We start from the raw sequence: 25,408 nt of genomic DNA, 5'->3' as shown, positions 1-25,408 counted from the left end.
CATGCGATATTAGACTAAACATGATAACTACAAATACTAAGGCAACCCAGTTAAGGAATAAAAGGAGACTACTCAGTAAGAACCGGAATTTCCACATTTAGTACGCGTACGCACTCATCACCTCGCGTACACGACACTCACATATTACAATTTGTTACAACAGTACCAAATCCTAAGGGGATTTCCCCCACACGGGGTTAGACAAGTCACTTACCTCAATTCTCGCTCAATCAGTTAAATAGAATGTCTTTACCTCGATTTTCCAACTCTCATATGCTCGAATCTAGCCAAAACAATTACATACTATAAATATAATTACAAGAAACTAATTTAAATAATGAAACTAGGACTTAAGCAAAGAATTGAAAATTCGGCCCAAAACGTCGACCTAGGTCCACGTCTCGGAATCGGGTAAAAGTCACAAATTACAAACACCATTCGATCACGAGTTCACCCATACCAAAATTACTTAAATCCAACCTCAAATCGCCTTTAGATTCTCAAAAATTCGGTCTACGAACTTCCACCATTTAACCCAAATTTCTCAACTCAAATCCTTGATTAAAAGAAGAAATAAATGATAGAGTAGTGGATATTAATCAAAAATGAGTGTAGAATCCTTACCCAAATGTTTCCTCTAAAATACCCTCGAAGTATCGCATTAAACTAAGCTCTCTAGGTCCAAAAATGGAGAATGAAATAAAACCCCCGACCTTAGCCCTTTTCTGCCCAGTGAATCCGCATCTCCGGACAAGGGACCGCTTCTCCGATGCTGCACCTACGGAAAAACCATCGCAGGTGCGGAAATCACCCAAGTCCAAGCCTTTTGCTTCTGCGGCTAAAGCCCCGTATCTGTGGAACCGCTTCTGCAGGAACTCGCCCGCACCTGTTACCCCTGGCGCTTCTGCGGTCCATGCCATCGCAGACGTGAAAGTGCTTCTGTGGCAAATGTCCCACTTCTGCGACCATTGCTGGGCAAGGCCAGCTCCGCATCTACGGCTCAAAGCTCGCTTATGCAAGCCCTCACCTGCGGCCAACCCCACCAGAGGTGCGATGACACCAGAACCAGCCCAGTACCAGCAATCCTCTAAGTCCAAAAATGATCCCGATGACAATCCAAATCACACCCGAGGCCCCGGAGACCTCAACTAAATAAATCAACCTATCCTAAAACATCGTGCAAACTTAGTCGATCCTTTAAATAACATCAAACAATGCTAAAAATAGGAATCGTGCATCGATTCAAGCCTAATGAACTTTAAAACTTTAAGCTTCTATATTTGACGTCGAAACCTATCAAATCAAGTCTGATTGACCTCAATCTTTGAACACAATTCATAATTGACATTACGTACCTATTCCAACTTCCGGAATCAGAATCCAATCACGATATCAAAAAGTCCACTCCCGGTCAAACTTTTCAAAAATTATCAAACTTTCAATTTTCGCCAATTGACGCTAAAATGACCTACGGACCTCCAATTTAACATGCAAACACGCTCCTAAGACTAAAATCACCCTGCGGAGCTATTGGAAATGTCGAAACTCCATTCCGGAGTCGTCATTATACAATTCAAACTACGGTCCATACTTAGAACTTAAACTTCTAATTTAGGGACTATGTATTCTATTTCACTCCGAAACCAAAAATAAATCCTCCAGGCAAGTCATATAATCATAAAATGACCTAGAGGGAGTAATAATTAGGGGTTCGGGGCTAATTCTCTCAAAACGACCGATCGGGTCGTTACAATGGCCAATATTAGAAGTTAGAGAAACTCTACAAGGGAGGTGGTAAAACAAATAATATTTGTATGTCTGATACTGTCCATAAAGTCTAAAGATATCAGATCTACAAGTACTTTTAGGGATACCTTTAAATAAAGGATTATAAATCCTTTGAATATACATAATAAGATACGATGAAGAAGCAAAAGAAAAAGGTAGACAACCCAAAGCAATTATTTTTGCTAACTCCTCACGATACTTTATTTTATCATATTTCATAAGTCCTCCAGTAATATATATAAATTTTGCATCTAACTCTATCACTATTCTTTATTTCCTCAAAATATTTTCAAACTTTACTTCTCCTTCTCCGATTACTAGTCGGGGCCACAGGTGGTCTACTACTAGTGCCACGACCACCACTCCAACACTATTAGGTATAAGTGGTGTCTCATCTTCAATTTCTAATTCATTATCTTCTATACTGAAATTTTTCTGTAATTGTTCATAATCTATATTATTATCTGGTAATATTTAAAAACATGTGTAAAGTCATTTAAATTACTACTAGAAGTTGAAGTAGTACATCTTTTTCTATTTCCTCAATTACCCTTATTATCAACCTTATTACAAAACTTTTTTTGCAGCATTAAACATATTGTGAAAATATAACTACTAATAAAAATTAAATATGCAAATAAAATATTAAATAAGAGAAAGAGTTGGAACGAGTGCACAGAATTTCGCAATAAATTGAACACTTAATAATTTTTGACGTCTTAAAATTGAATTTCGCAACTCCGATGTTATCACGAAGAAACGTCAATTGTTCAAAGTTCAAACTTCAAATAATACCATAAATAAAATTCCAAAAATGATAAGAGCCAAATAGTTCATTGCAATTTAGGTGAAGAATGAGAGAATGACAATTGAGAATTTGGGTTTGAGAATTGAGAGACGAGTGAAGAAATAAAGAAGAGGGGGTGGGGGGAGGGTATACTTATAGTTTTTTAAAGGGCTAAATTAGTAAATACTAAAAGTATTATTTTTAAAAATAAATGCCCAAAAGGGGCTATTCTTGCAAAATAGTTGTTGGGCAATGGTCAAAATGGCAGCTGACCCTTGCCAGCGCTCAACTATACCCTAAAAAGAAATTGTTGAACCGGTCCGGGCCGTTCTGGTTCAGTTAACCGGTTCGAACTTGACTTGACAGTACCGGTTCTGACCGGTTCGGTTAACCGGTACTTCTATCCTACCCGACACAATCTGTTCCCAGTCCCAACCCAGCCCTGCCCAGCCCCCTACCTACCGGTTCGGTCTGGTCCGGTCTAGAACCGATGTGGGCCTGTCCTGACGTGTGTCAACCTAGCCCGTTTGACACCTTTAGTTTCTAGGCAATTGTATGTAATTAGCGATGCAGATTCTCAAAATTACTTAATTAACCCTGGACTATATTTAAAACCCTCTTTCTTGACCACAAATAAGAATTTGAGAACCTTGCAACTCAAAATTGGAGTCCTGATATTAACCTTGCAATGTTCATAGTTATGTTAGAGTTTATACAATTTATTTTAATATTTAAACATTTTATTTTACTTTTAAAGTTTATGATTTTAACGTATTTTTCATAAGTTTTCTTTTTATACTATATTTGCAAATTTATACGTTTGTAATTAAAGATTCACAGTAGTACTTAAGCCTCCTTATTCTAGGTAAACATTTCAACTCGTGTGCGTGGTAAATCTAGGATTCAAGTGCCTTTTAAAACATTGGTTGATATCAATGAGTTCTGAAACCGTTATTTATGGCAATACTACATATGTCTTTTAATTTGTAAGGACAATAATTGAGTTGAACAACTGCACACCTCTACTCCTATACATCATTGTTACTACCTTTGGTTCAATTATTTTAGCATATTTTGATTCAGCATTAAAAAAGAAATAAAGATTTTTAAATTCTATGGTCTTAAACAATCATAGTAATTTGTGGCTATAAGATATCCGAAATTTGTGAATTTATACATAAAAATTTCTCATTAACGAAATCTAAAAATTTATCATTCTTTTTAACCTAACTAATAAAAAAATAGTGCCAAATAAAATGAGCATATAATATGATTTAATTTGCCAGTAGGATAATTGGTGGTGCACAACTCGAGTCTTTTTCTTTCTACATTAGTACTAAACTAGATCACATGAGTTTTGCGACAGGCTAACAGCTAACATGTGGTCATTAATATTGTGATGTCGTTTTTTCATATCGAATAGAATTAACTTGAATTCGGATTTTCGTATATTCACGTGTTATTTCTTGTACATTTACAAAAATACAACCAAGTTAAAAGACAAAATCTCACTAAAAACCAAGTCTTGCTGTTACGTTGATAGGTTTTGTGTGGTTATAGTTGTATAATAGCCTAAAGTCGGCACGTCATTTGAAATGACCTTAATAATGCAAGTCCAACAATACAACTCAACAGATACTACCAACTACAATTGTGGTGGAGTGATAAATACTCGTTCATCTTTAACCAAAGGTCTCGGGTTCGAATCCCTGGATATGGAGTCGCTTTTATTAGGGAGCGCTTTACCTCTCAATGTGGGACTTTCCGATGCGAATCCGAATTTAATCGGGCTCCAATATGGGTACGGACACCAAATGGAAAAAAAAAAAAACTCAAAAGACACTTCATTTAAAGAACATTGAAAACGTTTCTGCAATCCAACCTCAGTGGTGTTTATATCTTTCCAACACATTGATTTTTAACTAAACAATAGCAAAATAGTATGATTAGGAGTAATCACTAAATACTGGTGACTTTTTAACCGGGCGACACAAGCCGGTAAAAAGCGTACATATGTTACTTTTAATTAATGGCGTACCTATGTTACTTTTTCAAGTAAGATTGTTCACATGCATATTAATTATTTTTTGAAATCCCTTTCCGTAAATTCGTGGCTCTGCTAGGGTTGGTAGAACCATAACTTTCCCTATATAAAGGGAAAGGCACGAGATGCTGATGACATATTATCCAAGTACCTCTAACTTCTTCGGTTCTTTAATTTGTTTTCCCTTTTTCCATTATCACCACATTTATATACTATGATTTTCCAAAAGGAAACCATGGAAGTTGAAATCTTGTCAACAAAGTTGATAAAACCAACTTCACCAACTCCAAATCACTTTCAAAATTTCAAACTATCTTTCTTTGATCAAATAGCCGATGAGCCACATTTACCTCTTGTTCTTTTCTATCCTCCTAGCAACAATACCACCAACAATAATAGTACAACTGAAGATCAGCTCGAGCAATCTTTATCTAGAATTTTAACTCATATTTACCCAGTTGTTGATAGATTTACTGAGGATAACTCCTTGATTTACTGGGTCGATCAAGGGTAAATTTGTTAAATCCAAGGTAAATTGTAAGCTCAATGACTTTCTTGAGAAAGCACACAAAGATGTCAATCTTGCCTTATCTTGTTGGCCTCAAGATACTTGGGATGTTGATGAAACTAATTTGTTCATTACACCAATTAGCATTGTGCAAGTCACAAAATTCAATTGCGGTGGCATGGCTCTATCTATGAGCCATGCACATACCGCGATGGATGGTTTCACAACTTTCACTTTCGTTCACGAGTGGTCAAAAGTGTACAAATTGGGGATTCCTTCGGAGAAAATCAACTTTTTGAGCTTTAATTTGGCTAAGATTTTCCCACCAAGAGATGTATCGAAAGTTCTCTTGCCTCGTGTCCCCCAGGAAAATCGTATAGACTCAAAACTAGTTGCCAAGAAGTTATACATCAACCAAGATTCTATTTCAAGGCTCAGAGAAGAATTAACAAAATCAACGGATTCTGGAGCTTTATGCTTTAAGCCCTCAAAAGTTGAAATGATCATAGCTCTCTTATGGAGAGCTTTAATCCGCGCTTCAGAGAAACAACACGGGCATTTGAGACGTTCTATAATGGGCATTCCAATAAACTTACGTACTAAGCTGATCTCTTTACCCCAAATAGCAAAATCTTTTGGAAATCTTGTAATTGATGCTCCGGTAAAATTTGTACCTGAGGAGATCACCAACATGGAGTTGCACAACTTTGTAAGATTGATAAGGGATACTGTGATGAAAACAATTACTGCTTGTGACAAAAACTCACCAGACGATGTAGTTTCTGCACTGGCAAAAATATATAATGAGAGTTTCGTAGCGCAAGAATGGGGAGGAAATAATGAAGTTGACATGTTCACAAGTTCAAGTTTGTGTAGGTTTCCTATACAAGAAGCTGATTTTGGTTGGGGAAAACCATGTTTAATGCATTTTGGATCAAGACATAATCAGTATTGTTGGTTGTATGATGCAGAATGTGGCAATGGGATTTGTGTGCAGGTGGATTTGAAGGAAAATAACATGCACTTATTTGAATGTGACAATGATATCAAGTCTTTCTTTAAGTTTTGGGTTCTTATAAGAGTTCGGGGCATTGAATTTCGAATATCAATTCCTAAAAACAAAAATAAAAAATAAAATTGGGGTTTTTTTGATTGAAACCTTTTGTACTATCTATTTATTTTGTGTGCAAACGACAAAGTACAATAGCTTGTTCTTAGTAGACTAAGGGGTTTTAGGTCCAAAGTTATATACTACTGCTATGGTGTCTTTGTAAGCTGGTCAGGAGATCTTAATCTTTGTACGTGATATATGATTTGATTTTTGGAATAAGAACTGGAATACTCGTAACCTCCTAACAACTTATTTTAATTTTATACACTTCTTTTTTCATCTCAATACCTCTTTGGCCGAACAATATTAAAAAGATTTCATAAGATAATTGTTTTCAACAGACCCTCCCTCAAGAAAAGCGTTTTCAAAAATGGTTTAAAAAAAAGAAGAAAAAAAATACGAGTAAAAAGTTGTGGTGAAAATACTGTAGAAAGAAAAGAAAAAGTAGAAAAAGTAGTAAAGATACCCAAATAAAAGAAACAACAATAATAAATTTGAAGAATAAGACAGTAATAGGGTAATAATAATGATACTCACAAGCACAAGGTTGAGCAAATAAGGTGCTCTAAATTATAACCAAGTTCTCCCACGGAAAGATAAATCGCTCCACTGCCTACTAACCCTCAACCGTAACCCACAAAATAATTGACGAAAATAAACTTTTTTATTAAGAACCAAATTCACGTCCTCTTGGATCAACAAATCACTCATAGAAGCTCTAACAAAAGCCTAAATCTTGATAAAAGCAAGGAAATCTTGGTCATGTTCAATGAAGTCCATGTAATTTTCCTTTAGATCCATTTGCACAGCAAGACTAGTGCCACATTGTGTAGAATACAACCAAAGCACTTGATTATGTCTTGATCCAAAATGCATTAAACTTGGATTCCCCCATCCAAAATCTGCTTCTTGCATATGAAATCTGCACAAACTCGAGCACGTAAATTCATCGTTAGCTCCCCATTCTCGACCTCCATAACTTTTGTTATATAAATTAGCCATCATTTCAACAACATCGTTAGCTGAAGCTACGTCACAATAATTAATAATTTTCTGCACCGTCTCTCTAATCAATATTATGAAGTCTTGTAACTCCATATTGCTCACTTTTGGTTCAAATGTTATTGGAATTTCAATTATGAAATTCCCCAAAGGGTTATTTACTTCAGGATATTTAAGCTTACAGCGTAAATTCAATGGAAATGACATTAATGACGGCTTCCATTTCCCTGATATTGCCTGTGAAGCGCGAAGCAAAGCCCTCCATAAAATTGCTGTGATCATCTCAACTCATGAAGGTTTAAAACTTAAAACACCTGAATTGTTACAATTTGTTAATTTGTCTCTGAGTTTTAATAAAGAGACTTCATCTATAACAAACCTTTTGGCCACCAATTTAGTGTCTAGGAAAATAGCAGAAGGCTTAAACATCTTGGATATATCTCTTGGTCCAAAAATGTTAACCAAATTAAAGCTCATGAAATTAATATTTTCAGCTGGAATTCCTAATTTACACACTTTTGACCACTCGTAAATGAACGTAAAACTTATCCATCCATCGATAGCAGGGTGAGCAGTGTTGAGAGATACCAATGTACACAATGAAGAGGAGCAGTATATTTTACATGTGATGCACGTGGTAGTTAGTGGTTAATAGTTAGGCAATTAAAGGTTGACAGTTGTATTTAATTGTTAGTAGTTAGTTGTAGATTAGTGTGAGTTAGTAGTTGTATAAATACATTGGAAAATTAATGGAACAGTAGACGGTTTCATTTCATATACTGCATTCACTTCACTTCTTCCACAGAAGCTCCTAAGGAGCTCCAATGATTGATTTCCGTCTCAGCTCCTATGGATTTTAGCATGATATCAGAGCAACCGATTCTGGTATTTTACCTATTTTCCAAGCTAATTACCCAAGGTACTCTGTAAATCTCAATGTCTTCGAGCTTGTTTCCTGCTATGGCGGCAGAAAAACTCACATACATGCATCCTCTGTTCATGAACTCGAATGACACTCCTGGTTCAGTGCTTGTACCTATCAAGCTCACCGGATTGGAAAATTATGGTTTGTGGAGTAGATCGATGAGACTTGCTCTCCAAGCTAAGAGGAAGCTAGGGTTCGTTCTAGGTACCTATAAGAAGGAATTGTTTGATGATGAGTTGCACGAGCAGTGGGAAATATGCAATGCAACAGTCCTTCCATGGATCATCAACACAGTTTCTGAAGATCTACTCAGCGGAATCGTGTATGCCTCAGATTCCTACATCGTGTGGAAGGACCTCAATGAGCAATTTCACAAGGTCAATCGCATGAGAATTTTTTAAGTACACCATCAAATATCCAATCACTCACAAGGTACGAACTTTGTTTCAGTATATTTTACCAAATTGAAGGACCTCTGGGCTAAATATGATACCATGTACCTTCTCTTGGTTGTGACTGTGCAAAATCTAAGGAATCAGTCGACACTTTCACCAGCAGAGGTTATTACAGTTTCTAAGTGGATTAAATGACTTGTATGACCAAGCTAGGAGACAGATTCTGTTGAAATCAACCTGTCCTACAATTAACCAAGCCTATGCTATGATAATTGAAGATGAGAGTCAACACTTAGTTGGTCTAAATGCAGTCACTGCAAACACAGATCTTTTAGCTATGCATTTGACTCGTTGACAGTCTTATAAAGGTAAGAGACCTTTTTTGTAGTGTGAGTACTGCAATATGAAAGGCCATAACAAGGAAAATATTTATAAATTGGTTGGGTACCCTCCTGATTTTAAGTCTAAGAGGAATTTAAAGTCTAGTTTTGGAGGACCTGGAAGACAAATTAACCATGGTGGACAGACTGGATATGGTAAACAACCCTTCAATGCTATCAACAATGTGACTGAAAATGTTGACATGCAACCATCACAGATGCATTATAGAAACTCAGGACCAACTGAAGTCAAGGCTTAGTATTTTACTGAAGAACAATATAAATAGATCCTCAATTTGCTAAGCAAGGATGTTGGAAAAGAGCAAGGCAATGAGGAAAACCACATCAATGTAGCAGGTAATGCAATTTGTATGATGTCTAAGGTATCAAGTGATGATGAATGGATAGTTGATTCTAGAGCTACTCATCATGTGGCTTCTAAGAAAAGTCTGATAAATAGTGATCATAGTCAACAAATATCTGGTAATGGTAAAGTACATTTACCCACAGGAGATAGGGCAGATATCACTCATACTGGCTGTGCATCCTTGTTTGGCAACACAACTATGAACAATGTGTTCGTTATCCCTGATTGCAAGTTTAACTTGCTATCAGTATCATCAATTGTTTCCCTGGCTTCTGTGTCTTTCAGAAGCTTTGGAATGGCAGGGTGAAGGGGATTGGTAGGCAAATAGGAGATTTTTATATATACAAAGATGCAGACATTGGTAAGCAGGGCACACAACATCCAATAACAGCAACAGTTCATAAAAAAGACAATAGCTTATGGCATGACAGGCTTGGCCATCCATCTGCACCAGTGATGAAGACTATGAAGTTGTTACATGATCATGTAAATAATTCACAATTGAATAAGTGCATGATTTGCCCTTTGGCAAAGCAAGCTAGATTGATGTTTTCCAGTAGTGATTCTAGTTGATGCACCATTTTATATTGTACATATGGATCTTTGGGTCCCCTATAAAAACTGCTACTTTTGACAACAAACATTATTTTTTGACTATTGTGGATGATCACAGTAGGTATACATGGATCTATTTGTTGCAACTTAAGTCTGAAGCTATTGTGGCCATTAAGTCTTTCTTGTCCATGGTACAAACACAGTTTGGTGTCATGGTTAAGGTTCTTAGGACAGACAATGGCACTGAGTTTTTTAACTTACAATGCAACACTTTACTTCAGGATTTAGGCATACTTCATCAAAGTAGTTGTGTTCACACACCCCAACAGAATGGGGTGGTTGAAAGAAAACATAGGCACATCTTGAATATAGCTAGGGCACTCAGATTTTAATCCAAAGTGCCTATCAGATATTGGGGCATGTGTATCAGGACTTCAGTTTACCTTATGAACATGCTTCATTATGTTGTAATTGGCAATAAAAGTCCTTATGAGTTATTGTTCAAAAGGCAGGCTACACTACATCACTTAAGGGTGTTTGGATGTCTGTGTTTTGAAACTACAGTTCCTAAAGGAGACAAGTTTGCAGAAAGAGCAAAGCCAACTGCTCTTATGGGATACTCAGAGTTGCAGAAAGGCTATATCCCCCTGGATCTCAAAACAAACCAGTTGTTTGTCAGCAGAGATGTCACTTTCAGAGAAGATGAATTTCTTTTTGCCATTGCATACTCAAAGAAACAGTCTACATCCAAAATTACCAACCTAGACCAATCCTCACTTCTTGACCAACCTCATGATTTATCACAAATCCTACCAGATACCACCCATAACACACGACCAAACTCACTACAAAATCCTACCACACCAAACTCCCCACATGTATCTCATGACATACCACACCATTCACTAGCCACCTCCAACATCAATGATACTTCATCCCCTTCCACTGCCCTTGATTCTTATTCATTTGACCTGGAATTAACTCCTTCCCTTGCTCTGGAGCATGAAGGGGGAGATGACTTCAATGAGGCATCAACATCTTTGGATGCTTGTCATATTCCATCAGATGGAGTTCATGCTCTAGTCACCAGGAAGTCTTCAAGAGATTCCAAGCAGCCTGTTTGGATGAAGGATTACATAACTACCAAACAAAGCACCAGTAAACATCCCATCTCCAATAACCTATCCTATGATAACATTAAGCTAACATATCAAGCCTATCTTGCAAAATTCTCTGCATTAGTAGAGCCTAAGTACTACAGAGATGCTGCAAAAGATACTAAGTGGATAGAGGCAATGAAGCAGGAGATCAAAGCAGTGGAAGAGAATGGCCCATGGGAAGTGGTGGACCTTCCAAAAGGAAAAAATGCAATAGGCTCAAAATAGTGTACAAAATCAAATACTAAGCCAATGGAGAGGTTGAGAGGTTCAAGTCCAGACTTATAGCAAAAGGCTACAGTCAAAAGGAAGGCCTTGATTATCATGATACTTTATCACCTGTTGTTAAAATGGTGATAGTAAGGTCAGTCACAGCACTTGCAGTTTCTAAAGGCTGGACTTTATGGCAAATGGATGTGTACAATGCCTTCTTACAAGGAGACCTATGTGAGGAAGTTTATATGGATATGCCTGAGGGGTTTAGAAGACAGGGGGGGTCAAGGGTGTGTAGGTTGCTCTAGTCCTTATATGGACTAAAGCAAGCATCTAGGCAGTGGAACATAAAGTTGACAAATGCATTGGTGGATGCAGGATTTGTCCAAAGAAGCCATGACTATTCATTGTTCACACTAAACAAGTCTGATGGCATAGTGATTGTTTTAGTGTATGTTGATGATTTACTCATCATAGGGAGCAGTATTGAGTTGATTAATGAATCAAAGAGAGTGTTGAATCAGAAATTCAAAATGCAAGATCTTGGTGAATTGAAGTACTTTCTTGGCATAGAAGTGCTAAGGTCAAGCTCATGATTCTCAACCAAAGGAAGTATGTGCTGGAGTTGATCTCTGATATGGGACTATCTGCAGCAAGACCAGCCAAGACACCTTTAGAGTCCAATTTGAAGCTAACGACTGTAGAGTATGATAAAATGACAGGAATCACAGGAGATACAACCTTACAGGACACCAGTTCATACCAAAGATTGATAAGGAGGCTGATGTATGTAACTGTCACAAGGCCTGACATCAACTATGCAGTTCAGACCTTGAGTCAGTTTATGCAAATGCCCAAGAAGTCCCACTGGGATGCTGCAACAAGGCTAGTAAGGTACTTGAAGAGTTCACCAGGACAAGGTATTTGGTTGAGGGCATGAATCACACAAGAGTTGACATGTTGGTGTGATTCTGATTGGGAAGCATGTCCAAATATAAGAAGATCAGTGACATGATACATAGTCAAGTTTGGAGAATCCTTGATCTCATGGAAATCAAAGAAACAACAAACAGTCTCTACAAGTTCAGCTGAGGCAGAGTATAGAAGCATGGCTTCAGCTGTGGCAGAATTAACTTTGTTGCATGGACTGTTTAAGGAGCTGGGAGTTAGCATATATAGTCTAATGACTGTGTTTAGTGATAATAAGTCTGCTATGCAGATTGCAGCTAACCCCAACTTCCACGAGAGAACGAAACATATAGATATAGACTGTCACTTCATTAGAGACAAAATCAAGGCAGGGGTAGTGAGGACTTCGTAAGTACATACTACAGAACAACTTGCAGATCTTCTGACCAAGGGCTTAGGCCAAGTTCAGCATGTTCATTTACTTAGCAAGCTGGGGGTTCATAATGTCCTACACCCTCCAGCTTGAGGGGGAGTGTTGAGAGATAACAATGTATATAGTGAAGAGGATCAGTATATTTTGCATGTGATGCACGTGGTAGTTAGTGGTTAGTAGTTAGGCAGTTAAAGGTTGACAACTGTATTTAATTATTAGTAGTTAGTTGTAGATTAGTGTGAGTTAGTAGTTATATAAATACATTGGAAAATTAATGGAATAGTAGACGGTTTCATTTCATATACTGCATTCACTTCTCTTCTTCCACAGAAGCTCCTAAGGAGCTCCAATGGCTGATTTCCGTCTCAGCTCCCATGGATTTTGGCATGCAGTACTCATAGATAACACGAATCCACCACATTGAAAAATTGTAATTTGCACAACCATAAGTGGTATGGTGAACAAATTAGTCGCGTCAACATCCTTAATTCCTTGTGGCCAAAAATGCAATGGAAGGTCGAAATTAGTACGTGTTTGTTGGAGAAAATCATCCATTTGACAACTGACGTTGGCTTTTATGAATGTTATACCTTGATCTTGACAATTGATTGAACGTTTACTTTCAGAAAATCTACCAGTAACTGGATAAATGTGAGTCAAAATCCTAGAAAGTGATTCTTCACGTTGTTGTACCATATGATTAAGGGGGTAGGAAGAATTTATTGGGTTATGTGGATAAGAAAGAACAAGAGGCATATGTGTTTTCTCAGCTATTTGGTCAAAGAAAGGTAACTTAAAATTTTGAAGGTGATTAGGAGTTGGAGAGGATGGTTTTATAAGCTTCTTGGAAATGATTTCAACTTGAATTTGGTCACTCAAATTAACACAAAGGCTACCCATTTTTGATGTGGTAAAAATATTATGGAATTAAGAAAAAGAGAGAGAACTGTAGAAAGTTGAAGACAATTTTTATATATCTGGGTCAGAAGCTACGTCCTATTTATATTCGGAAAATTCTGAAAAGTCTTCAAAAAATGGGAAATTTTCATAACATTACCAAACATGGAACTGCTAATGCACTATTGCAGAAGTTTATTTATATCATTTGCAATTTTTCCTTAGTTAAAAGGCTTATTTTGGACTACTTTCAAATTCAGATCTAAGTTTTTAGCTGCAAATGTTAAAAACTGCTTATCATAGTATAATAATTAAAATTTATGCATGTATGTCTGTATAATGTGAAATCCAAAATTTGTAACATAATTTTGTCAAGAATCAAGATATTAATTCTTATTCTCTTTTAGATCCCAAATTTTGAATATATCTTATACTGTTGTCTTTTTCCTCGATAAGTATTTTCACAGAAAAGTTAAAACGTGAGTAATGTATTTGAAATTTAAAACATGAATATCTCTTATATTATTCTCCTTTACTTTACTAAGCAATTTTCATAGCAAATTTTAAATGTGAATTATATGTTTAGATTCTAAAACTTGAATATCGCTTATATTTTCGTTTTTTTCTTTTGGTAAGTAGTGTTTACATTGAATTTAAGACGTGAATACTATATAGATCCGAAACGTTGAACATCTCTTATGTGTTTCCTTTTTTCGTGGTAAGTAATTTTCATACCGTACTTAAAAGTTAAAACGTGACTAGTATAATTTGATTTCTGTTTACCCGAAAAATTGGATAAAGTTAAATTTGTGTATGGTTCTAAGGATATGTGATATAATTTGATACAAATCGTATAGAGAAATAGAAATACATGTATTCTTCACTATGAGAATGAGAATAATGAGAAGAAGAACGAATAAGATAAAGAAAAATAAACACAAGAGGATATCTTTCAATATGAGAAGAAAATATTTTGTTACAATGTGTGAACCTCTCTTGTGCTTACAATGATTTCTCCCTTTATAGTAGAAAGATCTTACTTTATTTATAATAAAAAAATATATAGTGGAGAACCCATGATTAATTGTCTCTTCCTCGATTCCTGCCAAGATTCTCTCCCCTAGTGCGGTTGCAACGGCTCCTGTCTACGAGCTCGATACTGGCTCGAGCTCGGTATTGGGTCGAGCCCTCGACCTTGAGTTCCAGTTCGACATTCAGGGTGAGTGCCAATCGTTATGTGCATCTCCGACAACCTTCTCGTTCCCTTGCGGTTCGATTCCTCGATCGGTCTTGGAGCTCGAGGCTTGTTTGTACTATTTTCAGAACTCGTCTCGAGCTCTCACTTTGATCGCTTACCATTTGAACTCGATCAAACGTACGGAGGCCAAAATCTATTTCGACCGTATACAGATAGTCCCCTCGTTTCTCAGAAAGAATGTGGTGAGAAGCGATATGATTTTCGATGGCTCGATCGGATTATAAGCTGACGTTTTCACTGGGCTCGATCGTGACGTATATGATAGCTATCCCGTCGATTTAGTTTTTCAAGGTATTTAATGCACGTCAGACGATGGTCGGCTACCGCTGATACTGAACGCCACGGTATAAACCTATAAATAACCCTTCCATTTATCATTTACCACTTTTACATCTTCAATCTCCCAAATTTTGTTACTCTTTCTGCCTCTATTTCGCCGCTTGTAGAGCCATCTTCGTCAGTGTTTGGCACAATCAACCTTTCATCTTCCTTTGCTTTTCTTTCTCTTAGATCAATGGTAAAAACTTCAAAAACCGTACCTCAGAAGGAGAAAGCTTCCTCTTCATGGCCGTCCGGCAACAAGGCTCAGGTGGAGCCGCCTCCCCATGAGTATGTTCCTAGCCCGTGTACTTTGAAGATTGATTTTAAGTTTGAAAATCCTTCATCGGTTCCGGGTCGATGTGAGCATGTGTCGATGTACATGTGCTCGATAACAGAGGGCCATCTCGAGGCTGTGAGGAAAGACTGCAACTGAGGTCCCGAGGTTGTGTTGCAAATTCCCTCTCCCGAAGAGAGCGTCATCACTCATGTGGAGGGGTATTTAAGTGTTTATACTTACCCCTTCACGTTGGGTCCCGTCAACACAGTGATCATTGATTTTTACAAAAGATATCAGGTCACCCTCGGTCAAATTCATCCTTATCTATGACGCATAGTAACCTTACTTCGCTTCTTCTCCAACAAGGCCGGGGGGGCTGGATTTCACCCTAAATCACCTCATACGATTGTATCGGCCTCAAATCTTTCGAGAACTAATCAGGCTTCATCGTCGAGCATCGAAAGATTTAATGTCGAGCATTGACGAAGACAAGGATCGGGGTTCGATAGGCCGTTATATTCGGGTGAGGACCCATGACCTCATTCCGGAAGAGAAGATGTCGTTCCCCGAGGAATGGAATTTAGACTGTAAGTGGTTTTCATAAGGCGTTGTTTTTCGTATCTTTCTCTGATTCTATCTGATATCTTTCTCCGATATACAGCTGCCCCTTGGATACCACAAGCGGTACCCGACCTCGAGGATTGGGTTCGGAAGCTAGCCTCGACTTCCTCAAGCGCGTTCGGCAAAAGGTAGATGGGAGGCCACGAATCACGGTAAAGGTCACTTCTCATGTTCTTCGAAATATTTTTTATGCTCCATTCGTTACCGATTTTCTTTCATGCAGGTGTAACCAAAGATGACGTTTTGAGGCCTTCGAGTGGTGAGGAAGGAACCAAGTCCCCGGTCCCGGAACCGGGGAAAGATAAGAAGCAAAAAGTTATCTCTCGGTCAGAGGACCCCAAGCCCAAAACTCGAAGTGTGAGGAGGAAAGCAATTGCTCTTTCGACGGACTCGGCCCAACGACTGAGAGAAGAAGAAGAAGATGATGATGCTTCGGCTTTGGTGGTCCGATCTGCGAAAGCTATCGAGGTCACCAGACCTTCTGAGCCGATGACGGCTATACCGGTCGGGGTCGGTTCCGATACCCCAAGACTCGATCAGAGCATCCCGAGCGATTCGCTTGGGACTATGATAGTGGGTCATTTGCCTTCTCTTCCGACTTTTTTTGAGGAGGCATTAAAGGAAGCTCGAGAATTGAAGACTCCCGATATGGGCGGAGGCTCCAGTGTCGGGGACCCTTTTCAAGATTGCTTTATTGGAGTCGATGATGCCTCCGATATTAGTGATGCTTCTCTTCTCCTAGAAGAGGCCCAACGTTTCATTTCTCGGGTAATGATTTTACTATTCTTGGTTTCTTCATTCTTTTCTAAACTTGACTTGTGTTTTTTCCCTACTGTGCAGGCCATTAGTAGGTTTCGAGTCGACCTCATCCAGTATGAGGTCGAGCTTCAGAAGATCTCGGGGGAGAGAGATGCTCTGTGGCTTCTTTGCAGCCAAAAGGACGAGGTTATAAAGGACCTCCAAGCAAATTTGGCTAAGGCTCATGAAGAAGAGGCCAAACTAGATAAGCAGGTGAGCCTCGTTCTGTTAGAGTATGGGTTTGATCCAACTGTGGAAGCTAACCCTTCGTTATCTCAGCTGCAGCAAAAGGTTGAAAAGATCGGGTTGCTTCGGGAAGAAGTCGATCAAATCAAGGCCGAATGTGACTGGTGGAAGGAGACTATCAACTGCCTGGCTGCAGAAAAAGAAACCATCTTGGCCAAATTATTATCGGCCGATGTCCAGCTTTGAAGCATCAAGCAAAAAGGTTCAGCTCAGGCCAAGAGGATCCAGGAATTTGAAACAAGCTTTGCTAAGGCCAAGGCAGAGGTTGAGTCGTCGAAAGTCATGAAGGACAAGTCCATTGACGTGTATCAGGAAGATGCTGAGGCTACTCAAATGGAGGCAAGAGAGGCAGCGGATACTGTCAATACTCGAGCACATTGGGTTGCTGAACTTGCTAAGTGTCGGTCTCAGAGGGAGACCCTCGAGGAGATACACGCTCGAGGTTTCGACTTTGCCGAAGGGATAAAAAGGGCTAAAGAACTCGAAGCTGATGTTGAAGCCTTGGCTTCTGATGGCGATGATGATGATGATGATGATGATGATGATGATGGTAGCAAGAGCGGGTCCAAAGATGGGGGGAGCCCGGTGGAGAAGAGACCGCTCTCGATGATAACCCAGAATCTTAGCCCTTAGCTTCTTCTATGTTGCATTTATTTATGTAAACCATCTTTTTATATCTATACAAATATCTTTTTCTTTTACTGACTTGCTTTGTGAAGATTTCATTCATGCCATGCGGATGTTTTTATGAGGATTTAGGTGATTTCATCGAATTCGGCCTTCATAGCCTTTATGGCCGAGTGAGTGTTTGCTCGAGCTCGAAATAAGATAGCCCTTAGGCTTTGATAATTGAGTGAGTGATTGTTTCGAACTCGAACTCAAAATATATTAGCCCATAGACTTTTATGATCGAGTAAATGATTGTTCGAAATCGAAGTAAGATAGCCCTTAGGCTTTAATAATTGAGTGAGTGATTCGAACTTGAAGTAATGTAGCCTGTAGGCGTAATGGTCGAGTGAGTGCTTACTCGAACTCGAAATAAAAGTAGCCCGTAGGCTTAGTAGTCGAGTGAATGATTCGAACTCGAAGTAATGTATCCCGTAGGTGTAATGGTCGAGTGAGTGCTTGCTCGAACTCGAAATAAAAGTAGCCCGTAGGCTTAGTAGTCGCGTAAATGATTCGAAATCGAAGTAACGTAGCCCGTAGGCATAATGGTCTAGTGAGCGCTTGCTCGAACTCGAAATAAAAGTAGCCTGTAGGCTTAGTAGTCGAGTGAATGATTCGAACTCGATGTAATGTAGCCCGTAGGCATAATGGTCGAGTGAGTGCTTACTCGAACTCAAAATAAAAGTAGCGCATAGGCTTAGTAGTCGAGTGAATGATTCGAACTCAAAGTAATGTAGCCCGTAGGTGTAATGGTCGAGTGAGTGCTTGCTCAAACTCGAAATAAAAGTAGCATGTAGGCTTAGTAGTCGAGTGAATGATTCGAACTCGAAGTAATGTAGCCCGTAGGTGTAATGGTCGAGTGAGTGCTTGCTCGAACTCGAAATAAAAGTAGCCCGTCGGCTTAGTAGTCGAGTGAATGATTCGAACTCGAAGTAACGTAGCCCATAGGCGTAATGGTCGAGTGAGTGCTTGCTCGAACTCGAAATAAAAGTAGCACGTAGGCTTAGTAGTTGAGTGAATGATTCGAACTATAAGTAATGTAGCCCGTAGGCGTAATGGTTGAGTGAGTGCATACTCGAACTCGAAATAAAAGTAGCCCGTAGGCTTAGTGATTGAGTGAGTGCTTGCTCGAACTCGATCTTGTTTGCATAATGAATGTTGGATATAAGATATAGGTAAAGAAGGGAGATCTATTTGCAATTCATTATAGATGCGTTCATGTTTTGCTTCAGGGCTCGGGCCAACTACATGAGCATTGTTCGTTTTGACCATTTGGCTCTTACAACGTTTCCTGTCGAGACATTGTTTGTCATGAAATAACGAAGTAACTTTCTTTGCGCCGAACTTGATAATCGCCACATATACGTTCCATGATAGAGCCCCCCGAGTATTCGAGGTTGATTGTAAAGAGGCCCCGGATACTCAGCAGTAGTATCATTTTAGGCGTTACACATTCCAATTGCTTGGTAGTTGATTGCCATTTTATCAGACTGGGCTTGGGGGATTTCCGCTATATGGCCGATATCAATCTCTGGTTGACTTTTGCTTGGTAGTTCTTTTATACCTAAAAATCAACTGGTCATCTTCGACTCTTATTTTGGATTGATATCAATTGTGCACATCGGTCCAAGTAATAACTGGGTATTCGATCAAATTATGCTTCAGTCGCCGCGAAGCCATCGAGCTTCGCTCGTTCAGACCTTGAGTGAAAGCTGGAATAACCCAATCATCTGTGACTGGTGGCAGATCCATTCGTTCTATTTGAAAACAAGATACGAACTCCCTTAGCATCTCGTTATCCTTTTGTGTTACTTTGAACAGGTCTGACTTTCTGGTCTCGGCCTTTATTGCTCTGGCATGTGCTTTTACGAAACAATCTGCAAGCATAGCAAAAGAATCAATAGAGTTAGATGGTAAATTATGATACCATACCATTGCCCCATTTGACAGGGTTTCACCGATGTTTTTAATAATACGGATTCGATCTCATCATCTTCCAAATCATTGCCCTTGATGGCACACTTGTAAGAAGTGATATGCTCGTTGGGGTCGGTCGTTCCGTTATATTTGGAAATTTTGGGCATACGAAATTTCTTGGGGATTGGTTTTTGGTCCGCGCTCGAGGGAAAAGGTTCATGCACGAATTTTTTGGAATCCAACCCTTTTATCGTTGGTAGAGCTCTCGGGATCTGATCGACCCTAGAGTTATATGTTTCTACTTTTTTATCGTTGGCTTCGACTAGCTTTGCGAGTTCCTCGAGAAATTTAGCAATTTCGGGAGTAGTCCCCGATTCTTGCTCATTTGACTTCACTATGGCTGGCTCCATTCTGTGGGTGATTTCTCGAAGTAGATTGGGCTCCAGCCTGCTTTGTACCTTAGTTTGTCTCTACAACTGAGCTATTTCTATTTGCTGGGCTTGTAACATCTCGAAGATCATTCATAAGCTGACTCCGATCTCCTCCAAGTTATGGGTGTCTCGATCTACGGATCGAGTACCACCATGGATGCTATTCTCGGGTTCAGCATGTAGGTTCGCCTCAATGGCTACATGCGAACTGATATCTATTGGCACTCCGATTCGAGCTCCAATGACGTTTACAAGTAGTCTTTCAGTATTGGGTGTCAAGTTGTTGTTTTCACTTTGAAGGCCGGCTCCGTTGTCGATTGGTGAAGCCATTTGATTGGTGGTTAGTCGTAGCTAATCCGTAATTCAAGATATTTTCGGAAACAAGCGCAAAACACAATGGCGTGTTTTTTCAGATTCGTATCAAATAACCACTGTTATCCTTAGCCCCACGGTGGGCGCCAAACTATTTACCCGAAAAATTGGATAGAGTTAAATTTGTGTATGGTTCTAAGGATATGTGATATAATTTGATACAAATCTTATAGAGAAATAGAAATACATATATTATTGACTATGAGAATGAGAATAGTGAGAAGAAGAATGAATAAGATAAAAGGAAATAAACACAAGAGGATATCTTTCAATATGAGAAGAAAATATTTTGTTACAATGTGTGAACCTCTCTTGTGCTTACAATGTTTCCTCCCTTTATAGTAGAGGAATCTTACTTTATTTATAATAAAAATATATAGTGGAGAACCCATAATGAATTGTCTCTTCCTCGATTCCTGCCAAGATTCTCTCCCCTAGTGCGGTTGCAACGGCTCCTATCTGCGAGCTCGATACTGGCTCGAGCTCTGTATTGGGTCGAGCCCTCAGCCTTGAGTTCGAGTTCGACATTCGGGGTGAGTGCCAATCGGTCTGTGCATCTCCGGCAACCTTCTCGTTGCCTTGTGGTTCGATTCCTCGATCGGTCTTGGAGCTCGAGGCTTGTTTGTGCTATCCTCGGAAATCGTCTCGAGCTCTCACTTCGATCGCTTACCATTTGAACTTGATCAAACATACGGAGGTCGAAATCTATTTCGACCGTATACAATTTCGAAATTTGAATACTTTTTAATATAATTCTAACAGTCAACTTAAATTGTAATTAAATTTCAAAACATGAATATCTCTTATATTATTCTCCTTCTCCGTGGTAAGCAATTTTCATAGTCAATTTAAAATGTGAATTATATATTTAGATCCTTATATTTTCTCTTTGTCTTTTAGTAAGTAGTATTTAGGCAAAATAGCCTCGGAGCCACTTAAACTTATACCGAATTTTCATCCCGGTAAATAAATTTATATATTTCCCATTTGAATACTCCAACTTATAAATTTATGAACTAATAGACCCCTTTGACCATGTACATGTGGCGATCACAATGATGGCGTGGCCAAAATGAGTGTCAATCACACACATAAGGAGCAAATGATTGTAACAAAATAAACTAAAATAAGAAAAAGAAATAAAAAAGAACGACCAAAATTATTAAAAAGAAAGAAAACTCTCTCGGTTAATTACCTCTCTCTTCTTCCCCCTTATTTCTTCATGTCCCCTTCCCTACCCCCGCCTCCAACTCACACACCTCTTCTTCTTCTTCTTCTTCTTCTTCTTCTTCTTCTTCTTCTTTTAATTTCTTATCTTCTTCGTTCAAGATTTCATGTTCATTTAATGATTATTGTATGAATTCAAGAATTAATATTGACAAGGAATATGAGAGAAACAATTATTATAACAATTAATTCGTATCTTAGAATAATTTATGATTTTTAAATAATTATGAAAATAATTAATTTGACAAAGTATAGGCACTCGTCACCTCGCATATATGTCATCCACAGAAATTTCACATAACATATAATTCAAGGGTTCTATTCCTCAAGTCAAGGTTAACCACGACACTTACCTCGCTTTGCAAACAAATTCAAGATTCCAATAAACCTTCGCCTCGCGAATTCATGTCTGAAATCCTCAAATCTAGTCATAAACAATTCAATATACTCAATACAAATTGTAGAAATTAATACCGTATGAAATTAAAAATTTTAGGATTAAAATCCAAAATTCATCGAAATAACAATTCACACCTCGATTCGGACTTATGAGTTTCAAACTTTTTAATTTACAAAACTCATTCCGAAACATATTAAATGAATCTGGAATGACTTCAAATTTGGCACACAAGTCATAAATGACATAACAGAGCTATTCAAATTTTCGGAGTCTCAATGTGAGTCCGATATTAATAAAGTCAACTCCGCGGTCAAACTTTGGAAACCTTAAGCCTTAAGATTTTTAGTTTCCGTCAAATGGCCATAACTTGAGCTAGGGACCTCCAAATAAAATTCCGGGCATACGCCCAAGTTGTAAATCACGACACGGACCTATTGAAAGTGTCAAAATATTAATCCGGGTCTATTTGCTAAAAATGTTGACCCAAGTCAACTTAATTGAGTTTTAAAGCTCTATTTCACATTTTAATCAATTTTTCATATAAAATCTTTCCGAAAAATTATACGGACTATGCATGCAAGTCGAGGAATGATGAATAGTTCTATTTGAGGTCTCAGAACACAAAAATAATTATTAAATTTAAAGATGACCTTTTAGATCATCACATTCTCTACCTCTAAAACAAATGTTCGTCCTCGAACGGAATTAGAAAAGTACCCGAGCTGGTGAAAAGGTATGGATATTTACTCCACATGTCCGACTCGGACTCCCAGGTAGCTGTCTCAATTGATTGACCTCTCCATTGCACGTGAACTGGAGGATAACTCTTAGACCTCAATTGTAGGACCTGCCGAGCTATAATAGCTACCAGCTCCTCTTCGTAAGTCAAATCTTTGTCCAGTTGGACTGAGCTAAAATCTAACATATGGGACGGATCTCCGTGATATTTTTGGAGCATAGACACATGGAATATCGGATGAACTGCTGATAATCTAGGTGGTAATGAAAGCCTGAAGGCTACTTCGCCCACCCTTTCAAGAATTTCGAAGGGTCCTATATACTTAGGGCTCAACTTGCCCTTCTTTCCGAACCTCATTACACCTTTCATAGGTGAAACCCGGAGCAATACTCTTTATCCAACCATGAATGCAATATCATGAACCTTACGGTTGGCATAACTCTTTTTCCTAGATTGAGCTATGCGAAGTCGATCCTGAATAATTTTGACCTTATCCAAGGCATCCTATACCAAATCGGTACCCAACAACCGAGCCTCTCCCGGTTCAAACCAGCCAACTGGCGAACGGCATCGCCTTCTGTATAATGCCTCATATGGAGCTATATGAATGCTCGACTGGTAGCTGTTATTATAGGCAAACTTCGCAAGTGGCAAGAACTGATCCCAAGAACCTCCAAAGTCTATAACACAAGCGCGAAACATATCTTCCAATATCTGAATAGTGCGCTCGGAATGTCCGTCTGTAAATGGATGAAATGCTGTACTCAACTCAACCTGCATGCCTAAATCACACTGTACGGCCCTCTAGAAGTGTGACGTGAACTACGTACCTCAATCAAACATAATAGACATGGGCACACCGTGAAGGCGTACAATCTCACGAATGTAAATTTCAGCTAACCGCTCTGAAAAATAGGTAATTGCCACTAGAATGATATGTGCTGACTTGGTCAACCTATCCACAATGACCCAAACTGTGTCGAACTATCTCTGAGTCCGTGGAAGCGCAACAACAAAATCCATAATGGTACGCTCCCACTTCCACTCAGGAATTTCTTACTTCTGAAGCAAACCACCAGGTCTCTGATGCTCGTACTTGACTTGCTGACAGTTTAGATACCGAGCTATATGTGCAACTATATACTTCTTCATTCTCCTCCACCAATAATGTTGACGTAAATCTTGATGCATTTTGGCGGCACCTGGATGAACAGAATACTTGGAACTGTGTGCCTCTTCAAGAATTAATTCACAAAGCCCATCTACATTAGGCACACAAATACGACCCTGCATTCACAGAACTCCACCTTCCCCCACAGCAACCTGCTTGGCATCACCATGTCGCATTGTGTCCTTAAGGACAAGCAAATGAGGATCATCATACTGTCACTTTCTGATACGCGCATATAAAGAAGACTGAGCGACTGTGCAAGCTAGAACCCGACTGGGTTCTGAAACATCTAACCTCACGAACTGATTAGCCAAGGTCTGGACATCTGCAGCTAACAGTCTCTCACCAACCGGAATATAAGCAAGGCTGCCCATACTCATAGCCTTTCTACTCAAAGCATCGGCCACCACATTTGCCTTTCCGGGGTGACACAAAATGGTGATATCATAGTCTTTCAATAGCTCCAACCATCTTCTCTGCCTCAAATTGAGATCTATTTTGTTTGAACAGATACTGAAGGCTACGATGATCAGTAAATACCTCACACGAGACACCGTAAAGGTAATGTCTCTAAATCTTCAGTGCATGAACAATGGCTGCCAATTCTAAGTCATGAACAAGATAATTCTTCTCGTGAACTTTTAACTGCCGTGACGCATATGCTATCACCCTACCATCTTGCATCAATACTGCACCAAGCCCAATACGAGATGCATCACAATACACCGTATAAGATCCTGAACCTGTGGGTAATACCAACACCGGCGCCATAGTCAAAGCAGTCTTGAGCTTCTAAAACCTCAACTCACACTCGTCTGACCATCTGAATGGGGCACCCTTCTAGGTCAATTTGGTCAATGGAGATGCTATTGATGAAAAACCCTCCACAAACCGGAGATAATAACCTGCCAAACACAGGAAACTCTGGATCTCTGTAGCTGATGTAGGTCTAGGCCAATTCTGTACTGCCTCAATCTTTTTAGGATCCACTTTTATGCCTTTAGTAGATACTACATGCCCCAAAATGGAAACTGAGCCTAACCAAAATTCACATATAACTGATTATTCTTCAAAGTCTGAAGCACAATCCGAAGATGCTGCTCGTGCTCCTCTCGAGTGCTGGAGTAAATCAAGATATCATCAATGAACATAACCATAAAAGAATCTAAATATGGTTTGAATACCCGATTCATCAAACCCATAAATGCGGCTGGGGCATTTGTCAGCCCAAATGACATCGCTAGGAATTCATAATGCCTATACCGAGTCCGAAAAGCTATCTTAGGGACATCAGATGCCCTAATCTTCAACTGATGGTAACCAGACCTCAAATTGTTCTTTTAATTCCTTCAACTTCGGCGGGGCCATACGGTATGAGGGAATAGAAATGGGCTGGGTGTCCGGAGCCAAATCAATACAGAAGTCAATATCTCTGTCGGGTGGTATCCCCGGCAAATATGCAGGAAATACATCTGGAAACTCACGGACAATTG

At 39.0% G+C, this 25,408-nt stretch overlaps 2 pseudogenes; one reads left to right on the top strand and one right to left on the bottom strand.

Moving 5' to 3' along the window:
• The first annotated feature begins 4,745 nt into the window (after nt 1-4,745).
• Nucleotides 4,746-6,505, top strand: LOC104099203 (acetyl-CoA-benzylalcohol acetyltransferase-like; annotated as a pseudogene).
• A 462-nt stretch (nt 6,506-6,967) lies between these two features.
• Nucleotides 6,968-13,477, bottom strand: LOC104099204 (acetyl-CoA-benzylalcohol acetyltransferase-like; annotated as a pseudogene).
• Nucleotides 13,478-25,408: the final 11,931 nt, after the last annotated feature.

This window comes from Nicotiana tomentosiformis, chromosome 12 (genome assembly GCF_000390325.3).
Source record: "Nicotiana tomentosiformis chromosome 12, ASM39032v3, whole genome shotgun sequence".
NCBI lineage: Eukaryota > Viridiplantae > Streptophyta > Magnoliopsida > Solanales > Solanaceae > Nicotiana > Nicotiana tomentosiformis.
Note: the sequence above shows the minus strand (reverse complement) of the source record. Positions and strands in the feature narration are given on the sequence as shown.